Genomic DNA, 13,579 nt, shown 5'->3' on the forward strand with positions numbered 1-13,579 from the left:
TGGTAAGAACTTCCCAACCTCTTCTTTGAATCTCATGTCGGATCTCCGGATACTCATTTTTCTTGAGCTTGAAAGGGACCTCGGGGATCACCTTCTTCTTGGCCACAACTTCATAGAAGTGGTCTTGATGGGCTTTAGAGATAAATCTCTCCATCTCCCATGACTCAGAGGTGGAAGCTTTTGTCTTTCCTTTCCCTTTTCTAGAGGTTTCTCCGGCCTTAGGTGCCATAAATGGTTATGGAAAAACAAAAAAGCTATGCTTTTGCCACACCAAACTTAGAATATTGCTCACCCTTGAGCAAAAGAAGAAATAAGAGAAGAAGAAGAAGAAGAAGAGGATATGGAGGAAAGGGAGTGGGTGTGGTTTCGGCCAAGGTGAAGAAGAGAGGGTTATGAATTGTGAAAATGAAGAAGGATAGAGGGGTTTATATAGGGAAGGGAGAGGGAGTAGGTTCGGCCATTTAGGGTGGGTTTGGGTGGGAAAGAGATTTTGAATTTTGAAGGTAGGTAGGGTTTATGGGGAAGAGTGGATGGATGTGAGTGGTGAAAGGGTAATTGGGAAGAGAGATTAAGTGGATTGGTGAAGGGTGTTTGGGGAAGAGTGTTATTGGATTGTGTGAAGAAGAGAGAAGGTAAGTTGAGGTAGGTGGGGATCATGTGGGGTCCACAGATCCTGAGATGATCCTGTGGGGTCCACAGATCTTGAGGTGTCAAGGATTTACATCCCTGCACCAATGAGGCGTGTAAACACCCTCTGCATGTAATCCTGGCATTTAACACCAGATTGATGCTTGTTTCTGGCATTAAATGCCAGCTCTATGCTTGTTTTGGGTGTTCAACGCCAGTCTGCAGCATGTTTCTGGCGTTGAACGCTAGTTTTCCTCAGGATGCAGTCTTGGCATTTAAACGCCAAATTGCTGCATGTTTCTGGTGTTCAACGCCAGATCCATGCTCTGTTCTGGTGTTGAACGCCAGCCAGATGCTCCTTACTGGCGTTTAAACGCCAGTAAGCCCTTCCTCCAGGGTGTGCTGTTTCTTCTACTATTTTTGATTCTATGTTTAATTTTAGTATTTGTTTTGTGACTCCACATGATCATGAACCTAACAAAACATAAAAGAACAATAAAAAATAAAAATAGAATTAGATAAATAAAAATTGAGTTGCTTCCTAATAAGCGCTTCTTTAATGTCACTAGCTTGACTGTGGGCTCTCATGGAGCCTCACAGGTGATCAGGTCAATGTTGTGGACTCCCAACACCAAACTTAGAGTTTGAATGTGGGGGTTTAACACCAAACTTAGAGTTTGGTTGTGGTCTCTCAACACCAAACATAGAGTTTGATTGTGGGGGCCTTGTTTGACTCTGTATTGAGAGAAGCTTTTCATGCTTCCTCTCCATGTGTACAGAAGAACACCCTTGGGTCTTAAACACAAGGTAGTCCCCATTCAATTGAAGGACTAATTCTCCTCTGTTAACATCTATCACAGCTCCTGCTGTGGCTAGGAAAGGTCGTCCAAGGATGATGCATTCATCCTCCTCCTTCCTAGTGTCTAAGATTATGAAATCAGCAGGGATGTAGAGGCCTTTAACCTTTACTAACACGTACTCTACTAATCCATAAGTTTGTCTTTGTGATCCGTCTGCCATCTCCAATGAGAATGTGGCAGGCTGTACCTCAATGATCCCCAGCTTCTCCATTACAGAGAGTGGCATAAGATTTATGCCTGACCCTAGGTCACACAGAGCCTTCTCAAAGGTCATGGTGCCTATGGTATAAGGTATTAAGAATTTACCAGGATCTTATTTCTTTTGAGGTAACGTTTGCTGAACCCATGTATCTAGTTCACTAATGAGCAATGGAGGTTCACCTTCCTAAGTCTCATTACCAAACAACTTGGCATTCAGTTTCATGATGGCTCCTAGATATTGAGCAACTTGCTCTCCAGTTACATCTTCATCCTCTTCAGAGGAAGAATATTCTTCAGAGCTCATGAATGGCAGAAGGAGATTTAATGGGATCTCTATGGTCTCTATATGACCTTCAGATTCCTTTGGGTCCTCAATAGGGAACTCCTTCTTGCTTGAGAGACGTCCCATAAGGTCTTCCTCATTGGGATTCACGTCCTCTCCTTCCTCTCTAGGTTCGGCCATGTTGATTATGTCAATGGCCTTGCACTCTCTTTTTTGGATTCTCTTCAGTATTGCTTGGGAGAGTACTAGGAGGAGTTTCAGTGACTTTCTTACTCAGCTGGCCCACTTGTGCCTCCAAATTTCTAATGAAGGACCTTGTTTCACTCATAAAACTTAAAGTGGCCTTAGACAGATCAGAGACTATGTTTGCTAAGTTAGAGGAGCTCTGCTCAAAATGCTCTGTCTGTTGCTGAGAAGATGATGGAAAAGGCTTGCTATTGCTGAGCCTGTTTCTTCCACCATTATTAAAGCCTTGTTGAGGCTTTTGTTGATCCTTCCATGAGAAATTCGGATGATTTCTCCATGAGGAATTATAGGTGTTCCCATAGGGTTCACCATGTAATTTACCTCTGCCATTGCAGGGTTCTCAGGATCATAGGCTTCTTCTTCAGAAGGTGCCTCCTTAGTACTGTTGGATGCATTTTGCCATCCATTCAGACTTTGAGAAATCATGTTGACTTGTTGAGTCAACATTTTGTTCTAAGCTAATATGGCATTCAGAGCATCAATTTCAAGAACTCCCTTCCTCTGAGGCGTCTCATTATTCACAGAATTCCTCTTAGAAGTGTACATGAATTGGTTATTTGCAACCATGTCAATAAGTTCTTAAGCTTCTGCAGGCATTTTCGTTAGGTGAATAGATCCACCTACAGAATGGTCCAGTGACATCTTAGAGAATTCAGATAGACCATAATAAAATATATCCAAAATGGTCCACTCTGAAAGCATGTCAGAAGGACACCTTTTGGTCATCTGTTTGTATCTTTCCCAAGCTTCATAGAGGGATTCACCATCTTTTTGTTTGAAGGTCTGAACATCCACTCTAAGCTTGCTCAGCTTTTGAGGAGGAAAGAACTTAGCCAAGAAGGCCGTGACCAGCTTATCCCAAGAGTCCAGGCTATCTTTAGGTTGTGAATCCAACCATATTCTAGCTCTGTCTCTTACAGCAAAAGAGAAAAGCATGAGCCTGTAGACTTTAGGATCTACTCCATTAGTCTTAACAGTCTCACAAATTTGCAAGAACTCAGTTAAAAACTGGTAGGGATCTTCTGATGGAAGTCCATGGAACTTGCAGTTCTGTTGCAGTAGAACAACTAGTTGAGGTTTCAGCTCAAAATTGTTTGCTCCAATGGCAGGGATTGAGATACTTCTTCCATCAAATTTGGAAGTAGGTATAGTATAATCACCAAGCATCCTCCTTGCATTATTATTTTCGGTTGCCATCTCCTCTCCCTTTTCAAAAATTTTTGTAAGGTTGTCTCTGGATTGTTTGAATTTAGCTTCTCTTAGTTTCCTCTTCAGAGTTCTTTCAGGTTCAAGATCTGTTTCAACAAGAATATTCTTGTCCTTGTTCCTGCTCATATGAAAAAGAAGGGAATAGAAAATAATAATAGGGATCCTCTTTACCACAGTAAAAAGATTCCTTTATGTTAGTAGAAGAAGAAAAGAATAGAAGAAGTAAAAAGGTAAGAATCCAAACACAAGGGGGAAGAGAGTGGGTTTGAATTCTTGAGTGGAAGAGAAGTGTTAGTAAATGAATGAATAAATAGAAAGAGATGAGAGAGAGGGGTTTTCAAAAATTAACTTAAAATAAAAGAAAAATATTTTTGTTTTTATTTTAAATTAAAGTAAAAATTTGAAAACTAAGAGAAGGAATAAAATCAAAATTAGAATTTGAAATAATTAGTTAATTAAAAGAATTTTTAAAAAGAGGGAGATGATTTTCGAAAATTAGAGAGAGAAAAGTAGTTAGGTGGTTGTTCCGAGGGTTACCTGAAACTGGAGGTCGATTTCGAACGAGATCTTCTGCGCTTGGTTAGAGCGGTTGTGTCCGACTTGTTGGACTCGGTAGTAGTGCTGATCTTTCATCCCCGGAGGGTGGGAAGTACCTGCAAGGGAGTCCGATGCTTAAGTTAGCAAGGGTATTAAGCAGGTATTGAATAGAATCAGAGTATGAGTTATACCTGGGTACTCTAGTGTATTTATAATGGTGAGATGTGACCTTCTTTGGATAAGATAAGTTAGTTATCTTATCTTATCTTATCTTTTGTCGAGGTCAGCTTATCTTCCATGGAACCGCCCTTATCTCTATAGGCTTGGGCTGCCTTTGGATCGGGGTCGTATTCCTTGAGTTGGGCCCTTCTTTGGGCTTTCCTGTCGATTTGGCCGAGTTCTTTATGAAGAAGTTAGTCCGCTTAACCTAAAAAGGTCGGTCGCTTTGCTACTGAACATCCCGGCTCGGATAGCTCGACCCAGGGTATGAACAGTGTCCCTGCTTGAGCTCGGTCTTCTTTTTTGAGGTCGAGTCCTTAACTTCGGTCCTTCTCTAGTGAAGCCGAACTCAAGCATTTTGTCGATTCCTTTGTAGAAGCTTTTTGAATGTGGAACGTTTTTCTCTAAAAGTGCGTGCTTTTATATCAGCGCTTTGGGAACATGCGAGGGTTTAATACCTTCATTAATTGGTATTAATTGCCCTGTTTTTCCTTGTGTCCTTTTATTTTGAATTTGCGATCAGAAAACGGTTTCCCTTCTTCGCTCCTCTTCGTAACTTCTCCCTTCGTTCTCTTGCTCTCTGTTTTTTGCCCACATTTTGCTTTTCTTGTGTTGCGGCGTCGTTCAGTGATCAGTGATTCTGTCTCTCCATCTCCAACTTTTCTGAAGCTTCCTGCTTTTTTCCAGGTTGGTTCCATTTTCTTTTCGTTTTGCTTTGTCTTTAATTCTCTGGTAAATTGTTGATATTTGCTTGAATGTCGAAAAAGCTTGAACCTTTCTTATGATCTTGTGTTTTCTTGTCGCTGTAATGTGTTTTTTTTTCTTCGCGTATTCCTGGTGTTTCTTCTTTGCGGTTTCCCAGGGGTTTGCATGTTCTATTGTTGCTTTTGGCTGTTATTTTTGGAAAAACTGTCTCTTGCTCCTTAATTTCAAAAGATCCTTGTTGCTGTACCTTTGTGGGAGATAATGATACCTATAGTTTGTTTTTTGCTTGGAGTGTATTTTCTTGACTTCCTCTTGATACTTTTTAGGGTTTTTGCTTGAGTCTGCAAAAGGTTGTGTTTTTGACGATTTTCTACTTGGTGTTGTTGACAATGCTCTTTGCTGGTAGACTGTAGAAAGATAGTGGCTTTGATGATTTTTGTGTTTCTACTTTCCTTTTTCAAAATGCTTTGTCTGTTTGAAGTCTTCTTTTCTTGTTTGAGAGATGCTAGGATGCGAGCGGTAGATTTTTCCTGAAAACCTTGCTTTGTTACTGCCTCCAAAGGATGCCCCAAGACTTTGGTTTGAGTCTTGGGGTTTTCCTTTTCTGTTTGTTCGCCTGTGTCGTATTAATCGACTTGTTTTGTCTTTCATCCGAGATATTTTTAGTAATCCCATCTTCTTTTCTTATTGTAGGATTAGTTGGCCTCATGTCTTCTCACAATAACATTGTAGAGATGTCTTCCAGAGTTCCCGAAGGGATGTCCGATTGGCTAGATTCCCTTGTCTTGATGTGTGTCTCTGTTGTGGATGCTGAATTTTGCGTAGAGCTGAGGAAGCATCATAGGATCTGTGGTAATAGTGCCCGGGAGAGGGATTATAAGCTTGTTGCTCCTGATTCTGATGAAAGGGTTTGTTTTCCTACCTCAATCGAGGGAGAGCGTCCATTCTTTTATGCCTATGAATATTTCTTCAGTCAGTTGGACATTACTTTTCCTTTTACTGCTTTCGAGACTGACCTGTTGTGGTCGTGTAACATTGCCCCATCCCAGCTTCACCCGAATTCATGGGGTTTTGTCAAGATCTTTCAGCTACTTTGCCAAGAGTTAGGCGTAACACCTTCTCAGACTCTTTTCCTTTATCTGTTTATTTCTACCAAGCCTGGTGGTTCTTCCAAAAAGAAAGCTTCCTGGGTTTCTTTCAGGTCTGCCCAGGGCCATAAAGTTTTCGCCATGTATGATGAGTTCTTTAAGGATTTTAAGAATTACTTCTTTAGAGTTCGTGCTGTCGAGGGGGCCCGCCCCTTTTTTCTTGATGAAAATGATGAGCCTTCTTTCCCTCTAGAGTGGCAGAAGGATGTGAGAGTGTCTCGATATACATGGGAGATGCTTGACGAGGTTGAGCGTGCTTTTGTTGTTGTTCTTGAGGATTTATGGGGGGAACCACCCCATCTTGATACAAAAAGGTTTTTGAATGACCCGTCCTTGGTTCGGACTATTTTGGGTACTTGTCTGACTTGTTTCTGTACTTGTTTTCTTAGTTTTGCTTCCTCTTCTTGTGATTGTAACCCTTTACTATGGCTGATTCTGTATTTGCAGAGATGACAAAAAACAATGACTCTATAAAGGCCTTCAAAAAGGCAAAAAAAGGCAACTGCTAAAAACATCTCGGCCAAGGTGGCCGGAGAGGGATCTTCTCAGGTTCCAGTGAAACCTCCTGTGCCGAGTTCTCCCGGGCCGAGGAAAGCAATTCCTATTCCTCGGGTTCGTCTGGTCGATCCTCCACAGACTTCTGCCGTTGCTTCTGGTGCTCCTCCTAGTAAGAAGCAAAAAACAATTGAGCCTTTCAACCTTGATGCTCCTGACTTTGATGCGGTCGAGTTTGTAGATCAACAAATCGGTCCTTATGGTGTCCTTCCTATGGATGACATGTCACTTTTTCATCATTTTGATTATATAACTTGAAGTAGTATCAAGATGGCACACATGGGAGCGGCCCTGTATCGAACTGCTCAAAGTCTTCCTCTCCATGCCACCAAAGCTTTTATGGAGGAGGCCAAACGAGAGTTTGATCGGATAAAAGGCTTGAAGGAGGAGCTTGAAGTGAAGGTGGCCAAGTTGGAAAAAGATCTGGAGAATGAGAGGGCGAGTTCCCTCTCTTTAGCTGCCTCTGTGAGGCTGGCTGAAGACACGGCACTGAGGCATAAGGATAGCTATGTCACATCTTATCGGGAGGGAATGCGTCTGAAGGAGGAGTTGGAGAACGTCCGAGCTGATTACTCCGAGCTCCAGGGTCATCTTGTTGGCAGTGTAACTGTTGCCTATGAGAACCTAAAGGAGCAGGTTTGGGTTATTGCTCCTGAGGTCGATCTTACTCTTTTCAGCCTGGACAATGTTGTGAGGGATGGTAAGATTGTCCCTGATGACCAGGATGATGATGATGTTGAACCTTGCCCAGTGCCTTCTATCAAGGTGTCGACCTCCTCGGTTCCTCTAGTTATGTCTGATCCGGATTGTCAGATTCTGAACCGGGATGATGGAACTGTAGATGCTATGCCTACTCAGACTTGCCCTCATTCTCCCCGTACTGATGCTGCCGGGAAGGCTCCCGATCTTTGCTGATCTTCTTTTTAAGTATTTGTGTAAATAGCCCGTTTTGTGGGCTTTTGAACTATTTTATTGTTTTGTTTAACTGCTGACGCTTTTTAGTTGCCTGCCTGGCAACTTTTACTTTGAAAAATAAAGGAAGCTTTCTGAGGTAGATTTTGGTGGCATCTTGAAGCTTTATTATACTATGCTTTTATTGCGCTTTAACATGGTATCTCTTCTGGTTTTTGAGAGTGTTGGAATCTTGCCTCTTGACCTCTTTGGATTGCTTTTGTACTTATTGTTTGTAACTTGGATCCTTTGAGGCCGTGACTGTATGGTTCCGACTTGTTTCTCGGTTTTCTCGCTTTTGCTTGTATTTTTAGCGCCCCATAACCGATTTCTTTGTGTTGGTTCCCTTCTAAGTTATTTTTGTAATCCTCTTTCTTGGACTTTTATCAGGTATCTTTCAGGGATTACTTTTATAACTTGTATTGTAGGAGACCGACTTCGTTAGGTCGATCTCTTCTAAGTTATTTTTGTAATCCTCTTTCTTGGACCTTTGTTAGGTCTCTTTCAGGGATTACTTTTATAACTTGTCTTGTTGGAGACCGACTTCGTTAGGTCGATCTCTTCTAAGTTATTTTTGTAATCCTCTTTCTTGGACCTTTGTTAGGTCTCTTTCAGGGATTACTTTTATAACGTGTCTTGTAGGAGACCGACTTCGTTAGGTCGATCTCTTCTAAGTTATTTTTGTAATCCTCTTTCTCGGACCTTTGTTAGGTCTCTTTCAGGGATTACTTTTATAACTTGTCTTGTAGGAGACCGACTTCATTAGGTCGATCTCTTCTAAGTTATTTTTGTAATCCTCTTTCTTGGACCGTTGTCAGGTCTCTTTTAGGGATTACTTTTATAACTTGTCTTGTAGGAGACCGACTTCGTTAGGTCGATCTCTTCTAAGTTATAGAAATTCCTCTTTAATAGGGTTGGCCAGACCTTTTTCAAGGGATTTGCTGATAACTTGGGTTGACTTGGTCCGATTTTTTAGTGTCGGCCAGTCTTTTTAAGTTATTATATAGCAATCCATAAGACCTCGTCAGGTTCTTTTTGGGATCACTTTCGATAACTTCTTGCATTATTCTGTGTTCATCTTTGCTGATTTGTAGATGGTGGTTTCTGTCCTGGTTTGATCGTCCTTTAGGTGGATCGCGTTTTCACCTTTGTCGGACGATCATTCCTATCGAGATCGTACAATGAATCTGTTCTTCACTTTCTGTCGATCTGTTGCTTTATAATCGGACGATGAATGCTTCAAATTAATGCGTCTTGGGAATTGGTAGAATATCTGAAATGTATTTTATTCAAAGAAAGTACAAATATATACATGCGGGAGTTTTTCGTACCCTTAAGTCGGATTAAATCTCAGTTTTGATGCCTCATTAAAAAACCTTTTCAGGAAAAAGAGTGCATCTTGTGATGAGATCTTTTACCTTTCCTAGCTATAGTACCTTCTTAGGTTACAGGCGTGCCATGATCTGGGGAGTTCTCGTCCCTCGAGTTCGGACAGTCTGTAGTAGCCCTTCCCAAGTATTTCTTTGACTCGGTAGGGTCCTTTCCAGTTGGCTGCCAGCTTTCCTTCTCCGGGTCGAGTTGTTCCAATATCATTTCGGATTAAGATGAGATCGTTCTCAGCGAAACCTCTTGGCACTACCTTTTGATTATACCTGGAACTCATTCGCTGCTTTAGTGCTTCTTCTCTGATCCGAGCTCTTTTTTGGATTTCCAGAAGTAGGTCGAGCTCTTCTCTTTGAAGTTGAGAGTTGGTTTGTTCATTGTAGTGGACTACTCGGGAAGACCCTTCCTCGACATCTATTGGAATCATTGCCTCCACTCCATATGCTAATCGAAATGGTGATTCGTTCGTAGTAGAATGAGGGTTGTTCGATACGCCCATAGGACTTGTGGAAGTTCCTCGGCCCAAGCTCCCTTTGCTTCTTGCAGTCTCCATTTCAGCCCAGCCAATATGACTTTGTTGGCCGCTTCGGCTTGTCCATTGGCTTGGGGATGTTCGACGGAGGTGAACTGGTGTTTTATATTCAAGTCGGCCACTAGTTTTCTGAAGCCTGCATCTGTGAATTGGGTGCCATTATCTGTGGTGATGGAGTATGGGACCCCGAACCTTGTAATGATGTTCCTATATAGGAATTTCTGGCTTCTTTGAGCAGTGGCATTGGCTAGGGGTTCTGCCTCGATCCATTTTGTGAAATAGTCTACCCCTACTATGAGGAATTTGACTTGTCCCGATCCCTGGGGAAAGGGTCTGAGAAGATCGAGTCCTTACTTTGCAAATGGCCAGGGTGAGGTCACACTGATGAGCTTTTCCGGCGGGGCGATGTGAAAGTTGGCATGCTTCTGACATGATGGACATGTCTTTACAAATTCTGTAGCTTCCTTTCGTAGAGTTGGTCAATAGAATCCCGCCCAGAGTACCTTTTTGGTGAGAGCTTGTGCTCCGAGATGATTGCCACAAATGCCGCTGTGTACTTCCTCCAAGATTCCCTTTGTATTGGAGGTCGGTATGCTTTTTAACAATGGTATTGAGATCCCTCTTTTGTATAGGGTGTTGTTTATGATGGTGTAGTACTGTGCCTCCCTTTTTAACCTCTTTGCCTCCTTTTCATCTGTGGGGATCACTTCTGTTTTGAGGTAGTTAATTATGGGAGTCATCCATCCTTGATCCCGACCTGTTATGGCTAGGAATTTTTCTTCTTCCGATATTGACAGGTTCTGCAGTATTTCCTGGATGAGGCTTCTATTGTTGCCCCCTGATTTGGTGCTGGCTAGTTTTGAGAGTGCGTCAGCTCGGGCGTTTTGCTCGCAGGGTATGTGGTAGATCCTATATTCCCCGAGTTGTCCGAGCTGTTCCTTGTTTTATCCAAATATTTTTTCATGGTAGGGTCTTTGGCTTGGTAGCTCCCTGTTATTTGTGAGGTAACGACTTGTGAATCGCTGTAGATGTTGAGTTTCTGAGCTCCAACCTCCCTAGCCAGCTTCAAACTAGCTAATAACGCTTCGTATTCTGCCTGGTTGTTTGAGGCCGGGAATCCAAATTTGAGGGAAAACTCAGGTTGGGTTCCTTGGTTGCTTTCGATTATCACACCTGCACCGCTTCCGGTTTTGTTCGAGGAACCGTCCACGTATATATTCCACTCTATGGGGATCTCCGGGGTGTCTGTGAATTCTGCAATGAAGTCGGCTAGGTATTGTGACTTAATGGCTGTCTATGCCTTGTATTGGAGGTCGAACTCGGACAATTCGATTGCCCATTGTAGGATTCTTCCTGCTAGATCTGTTTTCTGCAATATCCCTTTTATGGGCTGGTTGGTCCGAACCTTAATGGTATGAGCTTGGAAGTATGGGCGAAGTCGTTGGGATGTCAGTATGAGAGCGTAGGCAAACTTCTCTATTTTCTGGTAGTTCAGCTCTGACCCCTGCAGTGCTTTACTAATGAAGTAGACGGGTTGTTGCCCACCCTCGTCTTCTTTAATTAGTGCTGAGGCTATTGCCCGACTTCCTACTGCGAGGTATAATATGAGTGGTTCTCCTTCTCATGGTCGAGATAGGATAGGTGGCCGTCCCAAGAATTCTTTGAAGTCTCGGAAGGCTTGCTCGCAGTCCGTTGTCCACTCAAAGTTTTTTCCCTTCCTTAAGGTAGCGTTGAAAGGGAGGGATCTTATTGCTGACCCTGCTAGGAATCTGGACAAGGCCGCCAATCTCCCATTGAGTTGTTGTACCTCTTTGATGCAGGTTGGGCTCTTCATGTTGAGTATGGCCTGGCATTTATCTGGATTTGCCTCGATTCCTCTTTGTGTGAGCCTAAAGCCCAAGAACTTACCTGCTTCCACTGTGAAGGTGTATTTAGCCGAGTTAAGTCGCATGCCATGCTTCCGTATGGTGTCGAACACTTGAACCAAGTCGGTCAGTAATGTCTCTTCACTTTGTGTTTTTATCAACATGTCATCCACGTATACCTCCATGATTTTTCCGATGTGGCCTGAGAAAACCTTATTCATTAGCCTTTGATAAGTAGCTCCCGTGTTCTTTAGGCCGAAAGGCATTACGATGTAGCAATAGTTTGCTTTGGGTGTTAGAAACGAGGTTTTTTCTTGATCCGGTGGATACATTGGGATCTGGTTATACCCCGAGTATGTGTCCATAAATGAGAGATACTTATATCCCGATGAGGCGTCTACTAGAGCGTCGATGCTTGGGAGTGGATAAGGATCTTTTGGGCAGGCTTTGTTGAGGTCGGTGTAGTCGGTGCACATTCGCCCCTTCCCATTTGACTTTTTCACCAAGACGACGTTTGCTAGCCATAGGGTTTGTTTTCCGACTTCCATTGAGAGGGAGCGTCCCTTCTTCTATGCCTATGAATACTTCTTCGGTCAGTTGAACGTTACTTTTCCTTTTATTGCTTTCGAGACCGACCTGTTGTGGTCGTGTAATATTGCCCCATCCCAGCTTCACCCAAATTCCTGGGGTTTTATTAAAATTTTTCAACTTCTCTGCCGAGAATTAGATGTAACACCCTCTCAGACTCTTTTCCTTTATTTGTTTGTTTCCGCCAAGCCTGACGGTTCTTCAAAAAAGAAGGCTTCCTGGGTTTCCTTCAGGTCTGCTCAGGGCCATAAAGTTTTTGCTATGTATGATGAGTCCTTTAAGGACTTCAAGAATTACTTCTTTAAGGTTCGTGCTGTCGAGGGGGCCCGCCCCTTTTTTTCTTGATGAAAATGATGAGCCTTCTTTCCCTCTAGAGTGGCAGCGGGATGTGAGAGTGTCTCGCTATACCTGGGAGATGCTTGATGATGTTGAGCGTGCCTTTGTTGTTGTTCTTGAGGATCTATGGGGGAAACCACCCCATCTTGATACAAAAAGGTTTTTGAATGACCCGTCCTTGGTTTGGACTGTTTTGGGTACTTGTCTGACTTGTTTCTATACTTGTTTCTTAATTTTTCCTTCCTTTTATTGAGATTGTAACTCTTTGCTGTGGCTGATTCTGTATTTGCAAAGATGTCAAAGAACAATGACCCCATGAGGGCCTTTAAAAAGGCGAAGAAGGCAACTGCTGCTCTGAACATCTCGGCCAAGGTGGCCGGAGAGGGATCTTCTCAGGCCCCTGTGAGGCCTCCTGTGCCGAGTTCTCCCGGGCCGAGGAAAGCAATTCCTACTCCTCGGTTTCGTCAGGTCGATCCTCCACAGACTTCTGTCGCTGCTTCTGGTGCTCCTTCTAGTAAGAAGAAAAAAACAACTGAGCCTTTCAACCTTGATGCTCCCGACTTTGATCCAATCGAGTTTGTAGATCAACAAATCGGTCCTTATGGTGCCCTCTCTATGGATGACGTATCACGTCTTCATCATTTTGATTATGTAACTCGAAGTGGTATTAAGTTGGCACACATGGGAGCGGCCCTGTATTGAACTGCTCAAAGTCTTCCTCTTCATGCCACCAAAGCTTTTATGGAGGAGGCCAAACGGGAGTTTGATCGGATAAAAGGCTTGAAGGAGGAGCTCAAAGTGAAGGTGGCCAAGTTGGAAAAAGATCTGGCGGATGAGAAGGCGAGTTCCCTCTCTTTAGCTGCCTCTGTGAGGCTGGCTGAGGACACGGCACTGAGGCATAAGGATAGCTATGTCACATCTTATCGGGAGGGAATGCGTTTGAAGGAGGAGTTGGAGAACGTCAGAGCTGATTACTCCAAGCTTCAAGGTCATCTTGTTGACAGTGTAACTACTGCCTACGAGAACCTGAAGGAGCAGGTTCGAGTTATTGCTCCTGAGGCCGACCTTACTCTCTTCAGCCTGGACAATGTTGTGAGGGATGGTAAGATTGTCCCTGATGACCAGGATGATGATGATGCTGACCCTCCCCCAGTGCCTTCCATCAAAGTGTCGACCTCCTCGGTTCCTCCCGTTACGTCTGATTCGGATTGCCAGATTCTGAACCAGAATGATGGAACTGTAGATGCTGTGCCTATTCAGACTTGCCCTCCTTCTCCCCGTACTGATGCTGCCGAGAAGGCTCCAGATCTTGGTTGACCTCCTTTTTTAAGTAT

General features: G+C 43.2%; 1 non-coding gene across 1 annotated transcript; it reads left to right on the top strand.

The window, feature by feature from the left end:
* Positions 1–2,913: 2,913 nt before the first annotated feature.
* LOC112764149 (small nucleolar RNA R71) lies at positions 2,914–3,021 on the top strand. The gene has a single exon (XR_003183027.1). It is a non-coding gene; the product is annotated as a small nucleolar RNA R71 (small nucleolar RNA).
* Positions 3,022–13,579: the final 10,558 nt, after the last annotated feature.

Source organism: Arachis hypogaea, chromosome 2 (genome assembly GCF_003086295.3).
Source record: "Arachis hypogaea cultivar Tifrunner chromosome 2, arahy.Tifrunner.gnm2.J5K5, whole genome shotgun sequence".
Lineage (NCBI taxonomy): Eukaryota > Viridiplantae > Streptophyta > Magnoliopsida > Fabales > Fabaceae > Arachis > Arachis hypogaea.